Source organism: Pelodiscus sinensis, chromosome 9 (assembly GCF_049634645.1).
Source record: "Pelodiscus sinensis isolate JC-2024 chromosome 9, ASM4963464v1, whole genome shotgun sequence".
NCBI lineage: Eukaryota > Metazoa > Chordata > Testudines > Trionychidae > Pelodiscus > Pelodiscus sinensis.
Genome location: NC_134719.1, coordinates 12,690,737 through 12,712,811, shown reverse-complemented (window position 1 = coordinate 12,712,811; position 22,075 = coordinate 12,690,737). Strand labels below are relative to the sequence as shown.

At 42.2% G+C, this 22,075-nt stretch overlaps 1 long non-coding RNA gene across 1 annotated transcript in view; it reads right to left on the bottom strand.

The window, feature by feature from the left end:
* Positions 1–15,848: 15,848 nt before the first annotated feature.
* Positions 15,849–22,075, bottom strand: part of LOC142830651 (uncharacterized) — a 28,401-nt gene continuing 22,174 nt past the window's right edge. Inside the window, exon 4 of the long non-coding RNA XR_012906088.1 lies at positions 15,849–17,482. This is a non-coding gene — a long non-coding RNA (uncharacterized LOC142830651). The remainder of the gene's footprint in view (positions 17,483–22,075) is intronic.

Here is a 22,075-nt window from a genome sequence, read left to right as displayed (position 1 = left end):
AATAGGAATGTAGGTGGGATTTTTCAAACTGGGACAAAGGAATTTGGGTTTCTCTCTTTTTCTCCCTTTTGTCTCTTGGAGAGAGTTCTCTGCAACTACAGAGAGGGACAAGCATGTCTCTCTCTCTCCAAGACACCATTCTTCATTTTCTGTAAGTAGGGTAAAGTTTAGGCAGTTTCATTAGGTTTTATTGTTTTAAGGATTGGGTATGGGATCTGAGATCTGGCACTGTTTAAAAGATGTTTTGGCTTTTCTTTGTAACTAAGTTCTAGGCCCATGGAGTTTCTCCATGAGTATATTTTGTTACCTCCCTATCTAGTCATTATGGTTGCAACAGGAATATTGTTGTAATAATAAAAGTTCTTTCTTTTCTTTTTATTAACCTGGCAGTGGTTAATTGTGTGCCTGATTTTTATTTTAGGGGTAAGATTTCCCAAATGATCTTCCCCCTGATTTCTTTATCAACATTTGGGTGGTGGCAGCGGAAGTTTTATTCCCAAGATCTAGGTTTTTAAGATCTTGGGGGGAAGTTTTATACCAAAGCCTGGTAGATAAGGCTTTGGGGTACACTTGCTGGCCCCCACTTCTGCATTTATCATGCCCGAGTGGGGAAGGAGCCATGACAGGGGGTTACAGAGGACCAAATGTCAATTCAGACTAGTAAATCTTCCTCCCTCTTGGGTCACTCTACAGCTTTCTGCTTTGCCTTTATTCCTGGGTCCTGCAGAGTTTTTCCTTCTTCCCTAGAACTATTGCCCACACAGTTTACCTTGGAATAGTTTGCCTCAAGGGCCTCCTTGCCCCTTGCAAGCCCTTTCTTAGGGCACCCTCCCTATGGCTTTCTTCCAGGCCAGCTTTCCCAGAGAGGGACCCCTCCTTGTTCCTCTCTTTGTCTCCTCCCTCTCCATTGCATTCAGCTTTAAGTTCTCCACAGCTGAGATTATTCATTCTAATTAAGCTCCATCACAGCCAGTGAGGATCATTTTAATTACCACTCACCTGCTATATCAGTTATATATATTTGAAAGACTGTGCTGGGAGTCTCCATGTAAATTATCCAAGCAGCCCTAACAGCCATTGTCTCTGCCTGAATTCTCTAAGTCTGGCTAGGCAGAGAGAACGTGTCACACAAGTGGCTAAGCCCTTCATAGCACTGTTGAAACCTTCAGAGCCTCATGAACATGCTTGGAAGCAATTGTTCAATCTGTATTTGTATAAGATCCTCAATTACCTAATTAGACATCATTAATATCTGTGATTTTTTTTAAACTTGGACACACTCCAAAATGGACACTCTTCAAAGTGGATGCACTTGAAAAGCTCCTTTTGAGTGCCAAGACTATTATTCTAAATACAGGGAATCTTTACCAAACTAGCAGAAGCTTTCAAAACCAAAGGAACTTTTATTGTTGTATGTGCCCGGTTACAAGTTAATTAAAGAAGTTGTTTTTGAGTTTGGTGGGAAAGAGAAGCAACAAGTTTCTTTCCAGTGGAGGAAAAATTTATTTATTTTTTTTTAGCTGTGTATATCTGACAAATGGCAAAATTTTTACCTCTTTTTTTTTTCTTAAATGTTTACTTTCAGGCAAGACCAAACATGGACAATTTCATTCCCAAAAGAGGGTCTTTTTTTGGAAAGTGGTAGGTGAGGGCAAATGGAGGAATGGGCAATGATAATTGAAACTGATTTGCAATCTTAATCAATAGCCTTTGCTCCTCATCTAGTGAATCAAGGTGAAAAAGAAATGGCTGCGGGGATCAGCATAATGACTTTGCCAAATGCTTTCATACGGAGTTGAGGAGTGAGATCTGGGATCTACAAAAGCGACGAGGAGTCCTGTGGCACCTTATAGACTAACTGAAGTGTAGGAGCATAAGCTTTCGTGGGCAAAGACCCACTTCGTCAGATGCATGTAGTGGAAATTTCCAGAGGCAGGAATAAATATGCAGGCCAGGATCAGGCTGGAGATTACCAGGTGGATCCAATCAAGGAGAATGAGGCCCACTTCTAGCAGCTGATCTGGAGGTGTGAATTCCAAGAGAATAGAAGCTGCTTTTGTAGTTAGCAAGCCATTCACAGTCTTTGTTTAATCCAGAGTTGATTGTGTCAAACTTAAAGATGAACTGTAGCTCAGCAGTTTCTCTTTGAAGTCTGGTCCTGAAGTTTTTTTGCTGCAGGATGGCTACTTTTATATCTGCAATTGTGTGTCCAGGAAGATTGAAGTGTTCCCCTACAGGTTTTTGTATGTTGCCATTCCTAATATCAGATTTGTGTCCATTGATTCTTTTACGTAGGGACTGTCCTGTTTGGCCGATGTATATAGCAGTGGGGCATTGTTGGCACATGATGGCATATATTACGTTGGTGGATGTGCAGGAGAATGTACCAGTGACAGTATGGCTGATCTGGTTAGGTCCTGTGATGGTGTTGCTGGTGTATATATGTGGGCAGAGTTGGCACCGAGGTTTGTTGCAAGGATTGGTTCCTGAGTTCGAGTTATTATGGTGTGGTGTGTAGTTGCTGGTGAGAATATGCTTCAGGTTGGCGGGTTGTCTGTGGGCAAGGACCGGCCTACCTCCCAAGGCCTATGAGAGCGAGGGATCATTGTCCAGGATGGGCTGAAGATCACTAATGAATTTTGCAGATTCAGACTAACACAGCTACCCCTCTGATCTGGGATCTAGTTCACTGGAAGAACTAAATCTGTGTTAATAGACAGTTGATCCCAGCCTGTCGAGGCAACACATAAGAATGGCCATATTGGGTCAGACCAATGGTCCATCTAGCCCAGTATCCTGTCTGCCAACAGTGGCCAATACCTGATGCCCCAGAGGGAGGGAACACAACAGGTAATCCTCACTTGATCCCTCCCCATCACCCATTTCCAGACAAACAGAGTCTAGAGAAACAGAGGCTAAGGAAACCATTACTACCCATCGTGGCTAATAGCAATTAATGGACCTAACCTCCATGAATCTATCTAGCTCTTTTTTGAACCCTGTTAAAGTCCTGGTCTTCACCACATCCTCTAGCAAGGAGTTCCACAGGTTGATTGAGTGAAGAAAAACTTCCTTTTGTGTGTTTTAAACCTGCTGCCTATTCATTTTATTTGGTGACCCCTACTTCTTATATTGTGGGAATAAGGAAACAACTTCTCCTTATTTACTTTTTTCACACGAGTCATGATTTTATATACCTCTATCATATCCCCCCTTAGTCTCTTTTCTAAACTGAAAAATCCAAGGTTTTTTTAATTTCTCTTCATATGGGACCCGTTCCAATCCCCTGATCATTTTTGTTGCCTTTTTCTGAACCTGAACACAATCACTCTTCATTGGAAAGCAAGGAGCAATTGACTTGGAGGGAATCTTTGCTCTCAGCTGCAAGATAAGTTCTAAAAATACTTTATTTAGGCACCAAAGGAACACCACGTTGGAATACAAAGTGCAGTTAGCTAAACAAATTGAAACTCAAGAACAGTTTTCGCTGCTTATGTTTCTTATGTTTCTGAAGTTTTTTATGTTTCTTCCTTAAGGGTTTTAGATGGGGAATTCTAAACTTCCCAATGGAGTCAGGCACCCAGCTTTCAATAGGAATTGTGTACCTAACTAACTTAGGTGCTTTTGAAAATCCTACCGCTTATGCTTTTGGAAACTTTGAAAGGGATCATAAAAAGGCAGTGATAGCCCAGAGTGAATGTACTTATTAGAATTAAGCATTTTCTATAGCAAGCTAAGGTTGTAACAGCATTTCTCGGGTTAATGCTTGGATGTCTGGCCGCAGGGGAGCTGATAGCCTCCACAGGCCCCTGGGCAACGAGGTGGCAGCGCCACACTTCCAGAAGGAGTGGGGCCTCAGGCAGAAGGGGCAAGGCTGGGGCAGTGGAGAAAACCATGCAGCCCCTCCATCAGCACTTAGTGCCACCAGGAGTGCAGAACTGGGCTCCACAGAGACATTTGAAGCATGCAACACAGCGCATAGAGCTGTATGGAGCATGTGGTGTGGCACTCCAGTGGTGATTTAAAGGGCCCAGGGCTCTGGCTGCCAATATGGCCGAGGGCCCCGGGGCAATTACCCCCTTTATCCACCTTATTGGTGGGCCTGCCTGGACTGAGAGGGAATAAAAAATAGAATGACTGCCTGCCAAATCTGACAAGCAGTGATATATTAAATAAACAGTCAGAGGCTGATTCTGTGCTCACTTTTTACGGTGATGTAACTGCACTGATTTTACTGGAGTTGATGCAGGTTTATACCACTGTGAAGAAAAGAACCGAGATCTCTTTCTTCCCTCTGCTGATCTAGTTTCTGTAAGACCTCATACCCTGGCTAAAATATTAGTAAAACCTGGACTGTAATCTCCCATTTTTTCCCCCTCTGGAAGCACCCACCTTTGCTTAGCATGGAAGGTGAATTTTACAGTGACACTGCAATTTGTTCTCTGGTGATTATCTTTGTCCAGAGAATTGGTCTTTTGGGATAAACCTGGGAGGTTATTCAAAGCATCCCTATGAAAACACACGTCCACTTTTTGTACTTTAGGAATAGGCAGTGTAAGAGTTGAAAGGTGAAGGTTATTGGCAGTTCTTGTTTATTTCACCAAGAGCCAAGAGATGGGAAACATCTGGCACTTACACACCATGTAAGTCTTAAAAACAAAGAGACCTAGACTTTAGCCTGGCTGAGCAAGAACTGGGATAAAAACTAATGACAGCCTGCTTATTTAAAAGGATCATAATACAGAACAGCCATGGAGACAACCACAGAAGATCTAAAAGAGTGAATACAAGGGTAAAATTTAGCTTTATGTTTCCAAATTATGGGTGAGATTCTGATCAGAGATACTTATCACAGTGAAGACCTTCCTGCAGGTCTTACATAGCACATAGGACAACCTTAATTTCACCCACAATTTTTTTTTAAAAAAAAAAATAGCTAACTGTAATACTGATAATCAGAAATTAAGGTTCTGATGAAAATAATTATTATGGTAACACTTATATGGCCCCGTCAAGATTGGGGCCCTACGCACTGTAGATTTATAGAATATGCGATAGTTTCCAAAATGCTTATAATCTAAATTTATAATCCAAAATGTTTATAATCCAAAATGCTTATAATCTAAATAAATGAGTAAAAGGTTGGATGGAGATATACACATGGGGCTCGTCTACACTGGCCCCTTTTCCGGAAGGGGCATGTAAATTTCAGCAGTCGTCGTAGGGAAATCCGCGGGGGATTTAAATATCCCCCGCGGCATTTAAATAAAAATGTCCGCCGCTTTTTTCCGGCTTTTAAAAAAGCCGGAAAAGAGCGTCTAGACTGGCCCCGATCCTCCGGAAAAAGTGCCCTTTTCCGGAGGCTCTTATTCTTACTTTGAAGTAAGAATAAGAGCCTCCGGAAAAGGGCACTTTTTCCGGAGGATCGGGGCCAGTCTAGACGCTCTTTTCCGGCTTTTTTAAAAGCCGGAAAAAAGCGGCGGACATTTTTATTTAAATGCCGCGGGGGATATTTAAATCCCCCGCGGATTTCCCTACGACGACTCTTGAAATTTACATGCCCCTTCCGGAAGAGGGGCCAGTGTAGACGTAGCCATAGGCTACATCTAGACTGGCATGATTATATGCAAATGCTTTTAACAGAAAAGTTTTTCCATTAAAAGCATTTGCGGAAAAGAGCATCTAGATTGGCACGGACACTTTTCCGCAAAAGCACTTTTTGCAGAAAAGCATCCGTGCCAATCTAGACGCGGTTTTGCGCAAGAAAGCCCCAATTGCCATTTTCACGATCAGGGCTTTTTTGCACAAAACAATACCACATTGTCTACACTGGCCCTCTTGCACAAAAGCATTTGCGCAGAGGGCTTTTGCCCGAACGGGAGCAGCATAGCATTTCCGCAAGAACACTGACAGTCTTACATGAGATCGTCAGTGTTCTTGCGGAAATTCAAGCGGCCAGATGCAGCCATAGGGTACCTCTACTCCTTTTATTTCAAAATAATGAGGCAAGCATCCACACTACTGAACCTGTTATTTCGAAATAACTCCTGCTTGTGAAGAGGAATAAGCTTATTTTGAAATAGATTTTTTTCGGGAGTTATTATTTCAAAATAACTTATTCTGGAGCAACCTGGTAGTGCAGACATAACCTCAGAGAGGAGATTTGACTAGCCTGGGGTCACACAATGCGTCATGGGCTGAGCTGGGACTAGAACCCAAGTCTCTTCACTCTCACTACAGAGTCTAAGCCATTGGGCAGGGTGACATGAATGATGAGATGTCTTGAATTAAAACACACAAAAGAGCCTGTGAGTGACTGGATACACATTCTGGATTCAAACAGGTGGGCTATGGCTACACTCGTAGTTTCTTGCGCAAGTATTGCCATTCTTGCGCAAGAATCCACAGAGTGTCCACACTGCCCACCGGCTCTTGTGCAAGAAGATTTACAGTATGGTGTGGTAAAAGAGGGCTTCTTGCGCAAGAGCTATGCTCTTTTTTAACAGGTGTAAGCCCTCTTACACAGAAGCTCTTGCGCAAGAAGGCAGTGTGGACGCTCGGCAGGCATTTCTTGCGCAAGAAACAAGTTAAAACACAAGAGTTGTTTTAGCTGTTTATGTTTCTTCCTTAAGGGTTTTGGATAGGAACTTCTAAACTTCTTGCCAATGGAGTCAGGCACCCTACTTTCAGTAGGAATCATATATCTAACTCACAGATGCTTTTGAACATCTGACCCTTTGTACTTTTGGAAACATTGAACACAGTCTTTAGGCTGGATACACTCCTCCATTTTGCTACCTCTTCTTTTACATTCCACAAACATGGTTAATTGAAAAGGAACCATTCTATAGTTTCAGTATCTATTCAATACACTATGTGTCATATGTGAAATCCAAATTCTTTAGTGTTTTTGTCTATAGGTGCATCTACACAGCAGAGCTTAACTTGAAATACGCTTATTGAGATATGCAAATTGAGCTATGTTGATTGTGTAGCTTATCTCGAAATAGGGAGCATCTACACAGCACTTATTTCAAAACAGAGCACTATTCCTCTCACTTCCCTTATTCCTTGTACAATCAGGGCTCCAGGAGTTGGCGTAAGAAGTCCTCCAGCTTGACAGTATTTTGACACTATTTCGAAATAGCTGCCTGCTGTGTAGATGTGGACTAAGTTATTTCAGAATAGCACTAGTTATTTCAAAATAGTGTTGCAGTGTAAACATATCCTAAGTTGCATGAAAACTGACCTCATGTGTACTAAAATAATCTTGGAGGAAAAAATAGATTCATTGGCTCATCATGACTATGACCACGTGCCATTTCATATCCTAGGGACACACTGTACCATGAACACGGGTCTTCATTCGCATGCTTTGCTATCTTATGTTTGCTCACAAGTCCAAGAATGTGGCAGTTTCTTTGGTGATGGTACCCGAAACTCTGAGATTTAAAGCTAGCACAATAACAACTACAAACAGAATTTGTACTAGCACAGTGGGAAAAAAATCCATACAGCAAGAATTTCCCAGACAAAATTAGTTTGCAGCTCCATTTCTTGCAATTATCAGTCTTTGCTAACTATCTGGAACACAACAGCCATGCTGTTTCCTCAGCAGGCAGAAATTTGTATAGACTGTATTTCTTCAGAAACAATACATTAAAAAAAAAAAGCTCTAATAAACACATGATTAAATGAGGGTTTTATGGCTTTCGCAGTGGGATAAATTAATGCGGCTTTATTGCAGCGTTTGAAAGGCTCAAGTTTTTTGCCTGCACTTTACAATTTGTCTGGAGTGGGCCAGCCCCACTACAGCTGCAAAACAAAGGTGCAAATTACAACTCCCAGAGCTATTGAGGCCTTATGTGTTATAGGGCAAACTTGCCTCAAGGAAGAATGAACGGTGTTGCTATGCAACAGTCCCTTGGGGAGTCTGCTGAGGGATCAGGTAGGCCTCCCACCTGCGTGCCATACACAATCTGCAGGCAAGGGCTGTTGAAGACACGTGATGAATAAACACATGTATTGGATATCCTTATCACATCAGCTTCCTGATGAATGTCACTCATGTTTTGGATGCTGGTACCCCAGATACAAGAGATAATGTGGTTGTCTAAATCAGGATTCACAAGTTATCTTCTCAGCTGTGCCCCAACAACACTGTGATCACTTACCATCTCTTTAGCTGTACAAGACAAGGGGGATAATACAATACCTGACAGGGGTGTTGTGCGGGTATCAGGCTCTTAGATAAGCAGCACGATACACATTTATTAATTATTAACCTTTGTTTGAATTCTTGAATTATTCAGGATGCTGTATAAAGATGCCATGAAAACACAAACACACATTAATAATCCTAATACAGAAGAGAAACCCCAGGAATGGGTCTTTTTCAAGACAACGGGCTTGATTTTCTTCTCACTCTGTAAAACTCAATGGAATTACACAGAGGTAAAACTAGTTTGAGTCAGAGGAGAATCAGGTTTTAGGCCTTAACTAGAATGCTTAGGCGGACAAGGGTGGGTGAGGTAATATCCTGTATTAGACCAACTTCTTTTGGCGAGGGAGACAAGCTTTTGAACAATACCACTCTGTGTAGCTTGAAAGCTTGTGTCGCTCACTAGCAGAATTTATTCCAATAAAAATTATTATCTCACCAACCTTATTTCTCTAATATTCTGGGACCAACCTGGTTGCAACAACACTGCACAAAAGAATGCTTTCGTCTCATTTGAGAATATGCCACTACTTTCCTGCTTCCCCTGGCTCGTATCTGTAATTGACTAATAAGCCTGTGCTTTGTCATTCTGTTTTTCTGATTTTCAAATTGAACTGAGAGAACAGACTCACATGTGAAGTCAGTCCCAGTGTTGAAACCCTGACAGTCTGCCTCTATGGAAGCTGATCTTCCAGGACAGCTCCTTTGTCTGGTGCTCCAAACTATGTATGCACATGGTATTTGGCACTGCAACAGGAAATTAAAGGCTGTAGGAAAGCAACCTTTGGCCTTTAATTCACTTTTTAATAAAATCATTAAAAGAAAATTACTCCCTGCCAGACATAATGGGAAGTTACCTTAATGATACTTTTAAACAAAACACAGACACTCTGATACATGCATGGTTTGTTCTTAACGTCAACTTTTTTATTTATGGGTGTGCAAGCATGAAAATGGTTTGAATTATAAAGTCAGATAGAGAATTGTATGTAAAGCTGCCATGGAGCTGATAACAACTAGGGTTTAAATCTTGTATGCTCTCTTTTCCTATTGCAAAAAGAACAATTGAAAACAGTCAGTATAAACAACTTTTAGTTTAGATCAAAAGAAGAGCATCATCACCACCACCACCAACAACAACAAAAGGAAAGTGCAGAGAGAGAGTGTTTTCTCTAACAATCTGCACTGGGCTTTCAGAATAAAATGGTCCCTGAACTCTACAGGAAGGAAAATGCATAGAAATGTAAATCTGCAGTATTCAGGATCAAAAAGCCATCAGTTTCATAGGTAGTTTCTTAGTCAGGCAAGACTCTCATTGGCCTTACATGGTCATAAAAACAATTGAGAAAAAAATCCATGGGACTCCCAGGTGTGTCAAACCTCACTAAATGTCTTTTGTTTATGAAACATTGATAGCTTACAGCTTTCACATGCAAGAATCTATTTAATCAATCCTATAAGATGATCTGAGTTGGTAGAAATGTAGCTGTGAGACAGGCTCATTAAAAAGAAAGATAGCTCTGTACTTAAACCTAAGATGGGCCAATTATTTCTTTCAGTTACAACTGTGAAGTTTAAGAAGTTTGAATGAGTGCAGCTTAGAGCAGAATTTGTCCTCACATTTTTCAGATTTCAAGGATTTTCATTGTACAGAAAAATATACGATGAAACAAATCCAGTAGGTAGTTTTCTACAATCTATAAATTTTAAGCTTAACACATGCAGTAGCTTTTATGTACAATGTTGTAAAAGTAAATTTACATCATATGTCAAACATTACACATATGAATGTAAAAAAACAACATTGATTCTGGTCATAAAATATATATATATGTATATCTATAAAATCAGCAAACTGTGTCCTGAGGTGTTTTGGAAAGTGGCATAGAGCATATTTGTATCTTGAACTGATGATTTATAAATGACAGAGTGGGCCACTGATATTTATGCAGTTTTAATTTTTTGCTTCAGAGATTTACTAAGGGAATAAAGATTGGGTCCATTTAATACAGCAACTAGAAATACTGGTGACATCATACGTTGGGAGGTTGCCTGTGCTGTGTGCATTTGGTGTCCACTCAGCTAATGTCTAAATCTACATTTCAATGACCATGGCTTTGGAAAGTTAAACAATTTCGGAAAGGAGTGGGCCTAAATGGAATGGTAAGCATGGAAATTAGTGAGCGAATTTTTGTGCTTATCAATCTACGTATTCATACTGTATGCATCACTATAGTACATTATCACTTCTTCATATTAGAAATAGCATGACAGAAGCTCCTTGAGGCTCCAACTGAGAATAAGGCCTCCATTGTGTAGGTGCTGACCTTGTCCTGAAGACCTTACAAACAAGAGATACCATCCTTACAGCAAGTAGCATCTTACCCCACACCTTACCCCACAAGAAATTCTATTAATTTAATGGCACTTCCATTGGTTTCCATGGACCTTCTTATATGGTTTCATGTGCACAATCTGGCCCTAAAAAAAGAAGCTAAAATATAAATAGATATCTAAATAACATAATTTATTAAATAATTAGAACTATAGAGTCTAGAATCAGAACAAAAGGTCTAGAAATGTATGGTAGAAATCTCCCCTCTAAGGCTGTGTCTACACTGGCACCCTTTTCCGTAAAAGGGATGCTAATGAGACACTTTGGAATTGCAAATTCTGCGGGGGATTTAAATATCCCCCGCGGCATTTGCATGAACATGGCTGCTGCTTTTTTCCGGCTCGGGGTTTTGCCGGAGAAAAGCGCCAGTCTAGACGGGATCTTGCAGAAAATAAACTCTTTTCAGGAAGATCCCTTATTCCTACTTTCAATATCCCAGGCTTGATTTGCATCTTCCCGTCCGGGCGCCATTTTTAAATTCCCCTAGTCCGAACTAACTGCCCGCGGCTACACGCGGCAGTCAAACGTTAACTCGAACTAAGTCCTTAACTTAGTGGAATGAGGTGTAACAGTTAACTTGAACTAAGGACTGAGTTCGAGTTAACGTTTGACTGCTGCATGTAGCCGCGGGCAGTTAGTTTGGACTGGGGGATTTAAAAATGGCGCCCAGACAGGAAGATGCAAATCAAGGCTGGGATATTTAAATCCCGGGCTTCATTTGCAACTTCGAATGCCTACATTAGCCTCCCTACTTCGAACTAGGGGGCTAGTGTAGACATACCCTAAGAGATGGACCTTCTGATTAGCATAGTATGAAAGGCCATGTTATGCCCTCAGATATTTCCCACAGAGGACTGGAAAAATAGCAACAACCCTGGTAAAATAGCCCCACTTTTTTCAAGGGGGTGAGTCCAACTTTACTCCTCTGCTTCATTTGGTACTCCATCGCTGGGGCTAGAGTATTGGGGGACAAGGAAAAGGTGGAGCCAGAAGAAAGGCCTGTCTATGGTCTCATTGTGTTATATAGCTGTGGGAATTTACTTGCGTAAATTCAAGTTGATTCTGGAAAACACATGAAGAACATGAGTATTTTAAAAAAAAAAATCCACTCTGTTTAATGAAATTATATTTACTCATTTGGGTGGAGGACAGTTCTTTTTGTTTTGCTCTTACCCCATTCTTGACTTGAGCTCCTTACGGTTGAGTAATGAAGAGGACACCACCTACTCCCCTACGAAAAGAGGTTTTCTGAACTACAGAGTCATTGAAAAGGGGCCCTGTGCACCTTTCTTGTGGAAGAAGAAATGGAAAACAGAGAGAAGACTATATTTACAATCTGAGATTTGTCTGATGGTTCACCAGCTCAGTAGGACTCAATTGTATGGAGACAACTGGATAGAGGAACGGATCCTCAGGTGGTGTAAATATTCTCCCACTGACAACTAAACAATCCCCTTGAACTCAGTGGAGCTACTCTGATTTACACCTTTTTTTCTGTATACTCTCCCATCTATCTGCATTCATCTGTTGCCTTCTTGGTTTATATTTAGACTGTAAGATTTCTGGAGCAGGGATCATGGTTTTTTTTCTCAGCACCAAGCAAAACGAGATAGCAGATTGGTCTATCACTAGGGCTCCTAGGCAATAAAGTTGTAAAAATAATACACCAACTTTAAGCTCTTGCCCTCCAAATATTTATGACATATATACTGTAGTACACATACAAATTCAAACATTTTAAATTTATTTTTATATCCTTGCCAAATTACACATTATTCTGATAAAAAATATAACAGTCCATTTTGTTAGGATCTGATCTAGTGCTTATTGAAGCCAATGGCAATCTTTCCATTGACTTCAATGGCATTTTGATCAGTTTCTTAATGGTAAGCTTTCCTTTAGGATACATGCTAATTTTTTATGGAAGAGGATTGATCAACCCAGACTTGCTTTATCCTGGACTCAGGTTGTCTTGAGTGACTTGCAAGTCTTTCAGCAAATATGGCATAAGCTTTTAATGAAAAGCATAGCAATCCAAAAAAGTTGTAGATGATTTCTGGTTTTGCAAGTTATGTTTTTTTTTTTGAAGTTCAATTAGATACAACATGTTAATTGATACTAATGTTGTATATGTGAGTAGCATTTGACTTCCTGTGCAACCTTGGGCAAGTCACACAAGGAATGTTTTTTAAAAGCACCCAAGTGGTTTAGTCTCCTCAATTGCTAACTGCAGGAGCCGGGCCAAGGTGCCTAAATTTAGGCTCCCAGGTGCTCCAGGGTAGTTCACTGAAGTACACTGACTAACATAATCCGAATGCAGCCACTACTGTATGGCTACGTCTAGACTGGCATGATTTTCCGCAAATGCTTTTAATAGAAAAGTTTTTCCATTAAAAGCATTTACGGAAAAGAGCGTCTAGATTGGCACGGACGCTTTTCCGCAAAAGCACTTTTTGCGGAAAAGTGTCCATGCCAATCTAGACGCGGTTTTGCACAAGAAAGCCCCAATTGCCATTTTCGCAATCGGGGCTTTTTTTCGCAAAACAATACCGCATTGTCTACACTGGCCCTCTTGCGCAAAAGCATTTGCACAAGAGGTCTTTTGCCCGAACAGGAGCAGCACAGTATTTCCGCAAGAACACTGACAATGTTACATGAGATCGTCAGTGTTCTTGCGGAAATTCAAGTGGCTGCTTTTGCGGAAAAACTTGCCAGTCTAGACGCAGCCTATGTGTCCCTGTCCAGAAAGAATGTTTCTAGGTGTGAGCAATGGTATGAGCACATAGCAGAACCTGGAAAAAAGACAAACCAAAAGAGAAGGAGTAATGTAGAGCGGGGAGATCTATTTTCAATGAATGGACAGGAATGCTCCTGCTACCTTGTGCTAAGAACATTAACTCCCTGTACTCCACATAAGCCATTTTTCAGGCTGCTCCCTATGGGCCTGATCCAAAGGCAATTGAAGTCAATGGAAAGGATCTCATTGATGTGATGGGCTTTGAATCAGGCCATCTGTCTCTTTGTCCATTCTATTTTTCCCAGTGTCCTGTATGACAGGCATAACCTCTCCATGTAATTGTGCAAGTATCCCTCTATCTCCTCAGAATACTTTTAAAAAGCCACATGTTCAGGAAGCATTCTGGCTGTGATCACCAAATGTGAGTGTGTGTTTGGTCTACATCAGAGCTGGCCAAGATGTGTCCTGGGGGATGGATCTGGCCCGCCTAACACTTTGATCTAGCCCACGGACTATATCTGCCTGCTTTCTATTTATATCCTGCCACGGGCGGTAGGTGAAAGTAGGGCTGGGGGAGGCAAGCCCCCTTTCCTGCCCTCCACCCTGCCCCTTCTCCTCTGACCTCACCCCCCACAGGAGCCAAGCTGCCCCTCTCCAGCACCATGGGGAGGGTGGGTGGCACAAATCCCCTGCCTCCCCATTCTGGAGCATGGGGAGGTTGGGTGCTTGGGGGACAGCAACACTCCACCCCCTGTTTACCTTCAGTAGGCATTCTGGGGGCAAAGTGTGGTCAGGGCCAGGCTGGTGCTTTGGGAAGTGCCTTCCCCCGCCTAGCATCATACCTGCCACCTAGCCCAGGCCACTGAATTTCCAGGTGGTAGGTCAGGCAGTAGGATCCTATTTAAATGGCTCCTGGTCACATTGCTACCCCTGCAGGGGCTGGAGCTGTGAGCCCTTTAAATAGCCACAGAAACCCCAGGCAGCTGCCAGGCAACACAACAGTGTCGGGACTGGGAGTCACAAGCTCTTTGCTGTGCTTTTAATTCAAAGCCACCAGCCTCAGACAACTTCGGGGAGGGGGGGAGGGGTCTACTCTCCAACCCCACTCCTTCCTTGCTAAGCCCCATTCCTTTGGGGTGAAACCGGCCAGTTGCTACCTACCAAAATTCATTAAGTGGCTCCCCTGTGAAACTTATTGCCCACCCCAGTCTACATCATATATGTCTGTGCAGTTGGCCTAAAAGCTCTTTGGCAAGGGACCTGATTTGTTTGGCACAGATCAGTTATTCATAGAATTATAGAACTGGAAGGGACCTCAATATGTCATCAAATCCAGTGTCCTGCACTCATGGCAGGACGAATCACCATTTAGACTGTCCCTGATATGTGTTTGTTTAGCTTGCTCTTAAAAATCTCTAACATAAACAGATATTACGTGCCTGATTTTCATTTGTATCCTTTGTACTTAAATTGATGTACCCTGTTATTTATGCCTGATTTAAGGCCTGTTTATACACTTAGAGCAGTGTAAAGGGGTCTTATTATAAATGGAGCCTTTAAAAATAATTAGTATGGATACAACACCCACAAACCAGTACCCAATAACAATTGTATGCACTCCTCACTCAAAAGAACAAAAAAAAAAAAACAAAAAAAAGTTGAAACAAATGGAGAAAGAACAATTCACTGGAAATAAGTGTGTGAGATGAAGAATGCAGCCATAAAAGGATGAGTAATTTTTTCTTCATCATACAAGCTAGAGCATATTTCTCCCATAAAACAAGTAGATGGAATATCCAGGTATATTCGTAACAGACTACTTCAGCAACCACATGCAAAGGCGTGAGGCATAAAAATGGAGTGCAGAAAAATGTCTTCTGCTCCTGCTGTTAGCCATCACATTCACTGCACAGAGAAAGCCCAAGTTATCAACACTACATGAAACAGGCATTCATTTCTCAGATCGTCCGGTGGCTCTTATATAATTAATAATCTGTCACATTACGTGTTCAGATTTTTTTTAAGCAATCAGTCTCTCACACTCACATTTTTACGGCTTTAACAGATGTAGCACAATTCACAGGGGTGGGGGGAACTAATGTGAGACAGGATGTTTGGTTCTGTAGTTTTAATTTAAAATGGATGTTTTACAACACTTAAGTTACTCTAGAAAAAGAATTAATGGGCATGTGAGCATACCCAGGATGGGAATGTCATTGGCTGAAGTCAGTGTTACTCCTGACTTCCTACAATTAAGATCATGTGATCATTACCAAAATTAGACCTCTCTACATCCTGAACAAGAGGTGTCATCAGATCCACTCTAATAAATAAATGGAGTGACATGCTCTACTGTCTATGGTAGGGTTATTTTCTAAAAATGACTGTAAAAGGCATCAGGTCTGCAGTAGGGATGTGAAGTAGTTTAAGTAGTCGACAAGCTAGTCAACTAGTCGCTTCCCCCTCCCCCGCCTCTATCAGAAAGTGGGTGAAAAAGGGGAGGTACTTTATAGCAGCAGTGCCACTTGGAGCCTGGGGCCAAACCCCACGCTCCACATGGAGCTGCTGCTTTGAAACACTACGTGCAGCTCAGAGCCAGCTGGGGTGTCCCCAGGCTGCACGTGGCATTTCAAAGTGGCAGTGCCGCATGGAGCCTGGGATTGGCTGGGGATTGCCTTGCTGACCCTGGGCTCCATGTGGAGCTGCCACTTTGAAATGCCATGGGTGCCCGGCGTCAGGCTCCTCGTGGCGTTTCCAAGCAGCAGTGCTGTGTGGAGCCCAGGACTTCCCAGGTGATCCCGGGCGGTGCTTTCTCCTAAGGCTGTGGCTACACTTCAAAGGTGGAGGCACACTATTGACTAATCGAATAGTTGATGCAAAATGCATCGACTATTGGATTAGTCAGTCGATATTTAACATACCTAGTCTGCAGCAGGATCCCACTGGATGAACATTTATCCCTATCCAAATCTGATTGTAGAATTATCTAAAAATGTATACAATTAAACCCAAGCTTTGTTTTTTATTATTGTCCCAAGGATTCTCTTAAAGTTTACTGTCTCAAATCTGAGGAAATAAATCCTTTATTAATTCACGTTGAAATCGCATTGTTGAAATTCTTTTCATACAGCATGGAATTTTTAAAAAAGTTAGAAAATAAAACAAAACTAAAGTGCTTTGTTATAAAAATGAATCTGTATTGTGACTAATGCAAGAAGTACTATCCCATCACCTCACTCTGTGAAATAGAGCACCATATGTTTACCTCCCATTCCCTCAAAAAAACACAACAAAACACTGAAGCAAGATTCTCCATAACCAAAATTTTTAAGATCAAGATTGGATGATTATCTGACAGTTCAAATAGAAATTAGTTTTAGAAAGTCCTATGGTTTGTTTTATACAGAAGATCAGATTTGATGATCACAATGATCATTTTTGGTTTTAAAATGATTTTTGGCCATTCCATTACAGGTGCAGTTGATCTGTCCTTATTGAAGCTGAATGTGCCATGCAAGCCATGTGGCTACTGGAAGAATTGGTTTTTTTATAGCCATTGCCTAGACTGGCACTGTTACTCTGACATCTAAGAGCAGGTCTACATTACAGTGCAATATTGACCAAAGGTACGTAACTCCAGCTACGGGAATAGTGTAGCTGAAGTCAATGTGCCTTAAGTCAAGTTACTGCAGTCTCCACTGTTGGAGGGGTTGACAGCAGAGTTTCTCCTACTGAATTCCTTTATGTTTCTCGTTCTGGTGGAGTACCGGAATCAACGAGAGATCAATTGGTGGTTGATTTAGTGGGTCTTTATTATACCTGCTAAACCAATTTCCAGGGAACAGATCACCAGAGCGCCAATATACTAGTAAGTACAGACTGCCCTAAGATGGATTTTAGAGCTCTTTGTGATACCTTTAGCTTGAAAGGCAAATTCAATGTCTGCTCCTGCAGCTCTCACTCCATATTTGAAAGGATTTTTCCTTTAGTAGGGATCAGACCTTTTCTCCAAGTCACTCCCAAGGTATTTTAAACTGTAACTCCTCATAACTGAAGTGTTGTGCATGTTCATAATGAAGACACCATTTAACATATCAGACAGTGCATAGTATGGTCCCTGGTGTAAAACCTGTTGACAAAAGAAGCATAAAATGAAACAAAGTGCCTTATTAATTCAAATAGTCCCATGCAGCTAAGCCCTGGAATCTCTATTATTAATCTATAAATCAATATCACTTATGTAAGTGGACAAGTTCAAGTTGAAGTTATCGAGGTTGATGGCTCGAGGGACATCCTGTACGTCAGACCCAGAGACTAACTGACCCTTTTTCTTCCTTTTGCCAGAGAGACAAATGGTGAGAACATGTCTAATTTTCTCTCGGACTAATGTTTTTAGCTGGAGAAATAGTAAATGCTAATCTGGAAATGAATTATTTCTAGATGTATGTTACAGCCCTTTCCTGATAAGGACTGTATTTTTTAGAAAGGAATTGTAAACAAGGAAATATCTTAATACTGACAGGACTGAACTCTGAAGGGGCAGGTTACCAAAAAAAGATCTAAAACTCTTTATTTCAAGTTGCTTACAGCCAGATTTTATCCAATTCCAAATGTCTTCTTGATGTCCTGGTCCATGCTCCTTGGTAATACAGAGAGTAGCTGATAGGCTGCTCAAAGGGTATGTCTACACTACAAAGTTAATTCGAACTAACAGACGTTAGTTCGAATTAACTTTGATAGGCGCTACACATACAAACCGCTAATTCGAACTTAATTCGAACTAGCGGAGCGCTTAATTCGAACTAGGTAAACCTCATTCTACAAGGACTAACGCCTAGTTCGAATTAAGCAGTTCGAATTAAGGGCTGTGTGGCCATTTAATTCCAACTAGTGGGAGGCTAGCCCTCCCCAGCTTTCCCTGGTGGCCACTCTGGCCAACACCAGGGAAACTCGTCTGCCCCCCTCCCGGCCCTGGAGCCCTTAAAGGGGCACGGTCTGGCTATGGTGCCCGTGCCAGTTGCAAGCCTGCCAGCACCCAGCCAGCAGACCCTGCACCTGGCACGGCACGAACCAGCCACCCAGCCCTCCGCCTCTTCCCGGGACCAGGCTGGCGGCTCCCGGGAGCCTGCCCAGGTCCGCAAGAGGCAGGCGCCCACCTGGTCTAGTGTGGAGATCATGGACCTCATCCACGACGTCCGCACTAGGCACAGGAATGTGGCCGTTTAGGGCAGGATAGCTGCCAGCCTGGCCATCCAGGAGCAGGTGTGCATGAAAATCAAGGTGGTCCAGTGAGACCCCCGACCCTCAGCCCTGAGCTTAGCATGGACGTACTGGGTCAGACCACAGGTCCATCTAGCCCAGTAGCCTGTCTGCCGACAGTGGCCAACACTAGGGACCCTGGAGGGGATGGACCGAAACAATGACCAAGCCATTTGTCTCATGCCATCCATCTCCAGCCTTCCACAAACAGAGGCCAGGGACGCCATTTCTACCCCCTGGCTAATACCACTCCATGGACCCAACCTCCATGACTTTATCTAACTTCTCTTTAAACTCTGTTCTAGTTCTAGCCTTCACAGCCTCCTGCAGCAAGGAGTTCCTCAGGATGATTATTTGCTTTGTGAAGAACTTTCTGTTATTAGTTTGAAGCCTGCTACCCATTCATTTCATTTGGTGTCCTCTAGTCCTTCTATTATGGGAATTAATGAAGAACCTTTCTTTATGCACCCTCTCCACATCACTCATGCTTTTATAGACCTCTATCATATCCCCCCTAAGTCTCCTCTTTTCTAAGCTAAAAAGTACCAGTCTCTTTAGCCTCTCTTCATATGGGACCTGTTCCAAACCCCTGATCATTTTAGTTGCCGTCCCCTCTCCCACCCTCTCTCTTCCCCTCTCCCACCTCCTTTTCCCTGTCTCCCCGAGTTTTGTTCAATAAAAAGAGTTTCTATTTTTGAACACATGTGTCCTTTATTTTGTACATCAGGAAGGGGGGCTAGGGAGGGGAAAGTGGAAGGAGGTGAGGGAGGAATGGGGTACAAGCCCCCGATGGGGAGGACTGGGCCGGCTCTGCGGGCTCCTCAGGATGGAAGCTCTCCTGCAGCCCCCCGATTGACCCTTCCCGGATGGCAGCCGGCGGCAAGTGCAGCCGGGCTAATGGCCGAGTGCTGTGATGTGCCAAGTGTGGGCACTCAGGGCACTCCAAGCCAGGACCCCTGAGAACTGTCTGTCCGGGGTGGGGGTCGGGACCCTTTAAGCACAGCCCTCGGCTAGCCTGAGACAGCAGCTCCACGCTCTAAGTCCTCATCTGATGCCCTGCCGGCACTGCTTTCGGCCATCCTTAACCTCGGTTCAGTGGACATGCTAGTTCAAATTGGACATGCTAGTTCGAATTAGCAAAATGCTAATTCGAACTAGTTTTTAGGTCTAGATGCACTAATTCGAATTAGCTTAGTTCGAATTAACTAATTCGAATTAAGTTAGTTCGAGTTAGTGCTGTAGTGTAGACATACACTAAGTTACAGAATCCTTAATGAAACTTAATTGGTATATAAGAACTCTCCCAATCTGATAAACTCAGACTTCAACAAACTCAGAGAACTAATAGATAAGATCTCATGGGTGGAATGAATGGTTCCTGGGAGAGTGGGAGGAGGGGAGCGTTCAAGAGATCCAGTGAATATAGTATATTTAGATTTCCAGAAAGCCTTTGACAAGGTCATCAAACGCTCTTAAGTAAAGGAAATTGTTATGGGATAAGAGGGAATGTCCTTCTATAGAATCATAGAATACTAGGAATGGAAAGGGCCTCGTGAGGTCATTGAGTCCAGTCCCCTGCCCTCATGGAAAGACCAAGTACTGTCTAGACCATCCCTGATAGACATTTACCTAACCTACTCTTAAATATCTCCACAGATGGCAATTTATTCCAGTGTTTAACCACCCTGACAGTTAGGAACTTTTTCCTAACGTCCAACCTAAACCTCCCTTGCTGCAGTTTAAGCCCACTGCTTCTTGTTCTATCCTCAGAGGCCAAGATGAACAAGTTTTCTTCCTCTTCCTCATGACACCCTTTTAGATACCTGAAAACTGCTATCATGTCTCCCCTCAGTCTTCTCTTTTCTTAACTAAACAAACCCAGTTCTTTCAGCCTTCCTTCATAGGTCATGTTCTCTAGACCTTTAATCATTCTTGTTGCTCTTCTCTGGACCTTCTCCAATTTTTCCACATCTTTCCTGAAATGTGGTGCCCAGAACTGGACATAGAACTCCAACTGAGGCCTAATCAGCACAGAATAGAGCGGAAGAATGACTTCTCGTGTCTTGCTCACAACACACCTGTTAATGCATCTCAAAATCATGTTTGCTTTTTTGCAACAGCATCACGCTGTTGATTCATATTTAGCTTGTGGTCCACAATAACCTCTAGATCCCTTTCTGCCATACTCCTTCCTAGACAGTCGCTTCCTATTTTGTATGTGTGAAGCTGATTGTTCCTTCCTAAGTGGAGCACTTTCCATTTGTCCTTATTAAACTTCATCCTGTTTACCTCAGACCATTTCTCCAATTTGTCCAGATCATTTTGAATTATGACCCTATCCTCCAAAGCAGTCGCAACCCCCCCCAACTTATCATCTGCAAACTTAATAAGTGTACTTTCTATGCCAATATTTAAATCGTTGATGAAGATATTGAAGAGATCCCTGCAGACCCCTGCAGAACCTCACTTGTTATACCTTTCCAGCACGATTGAGAACCATTAATAACTACTCTCTGAGTACCGTTATCCAGCCAGTTATGCACCCACCTTATAGTAGCCCCATCTAAGTTGTATTTGCCTAGTTTATTGATAAGAATATCATGCAATACCGTATCAAACGCCTTACTAAAGTCTAGGTATACTACGTCCACCGCTTCTCCCTTATCCACAAGACTTGTTATCCTATTAAAGAAAGCTATCAGATTGGTTTCACATGATTTGTTCTTTACAAATCCATGCTGGCTGTTCCCTATCACCTTACCACCTTCCAAGTGTTTGCAGATGATTTCCTTAATTACTTGTTCCATTATCTTTCCTGACACAGAAGTTAAACTAACTGTTCTGTAGTTTCCTGGGTTGTTCTTATTTCCCTTTTTATAGATGGTCACTATATTTGCCCTTTTCCACTCTTCTGGAATCTCTCCTGTCTCCCATGATTTTCCAAAGATGATAGCTAGAGGCTCAGATACCTACTCTATCAGTTCCTCGAGTATTCTAGGATGAATTTCATCAGGCCCTGGTGACTCGCAGGCATCTAACTTTTCTAGGTGATTTTTAACTTGTTCTTTTTTTTATTTTTATCTTCTAAACCTACCCCCTTCCCACTAGCATTCACTATGTTAGGTATTCCTTCAGGCTTCTCAATGAAGACCGAAACAAATAAGTCATTAAGCATCTCTGCCATTTCCAAGTTTCCTGTTACTGTTTCTCCCCTCCTCACTGACCGGTGGGCCTACCCTGGCCTTGGTCTTCCTCTTGCTTCTAATGTATTTATAAAAAATCTTCTTGTTTCCCTTTATTCCTGTAGCTAGTTTGAGCTCATTTTGTGCTTTGCCTTTCTAATCTTGCCCCTACATTGCTGTGTTGTTTTCCTATATTCATCCTTTGTAATTTGTCCTACTTTCCATTTTTTATATGACTCCTTTTTTATTTTTAGTTCGTGCAAGATCTCCTGGTTGATCCA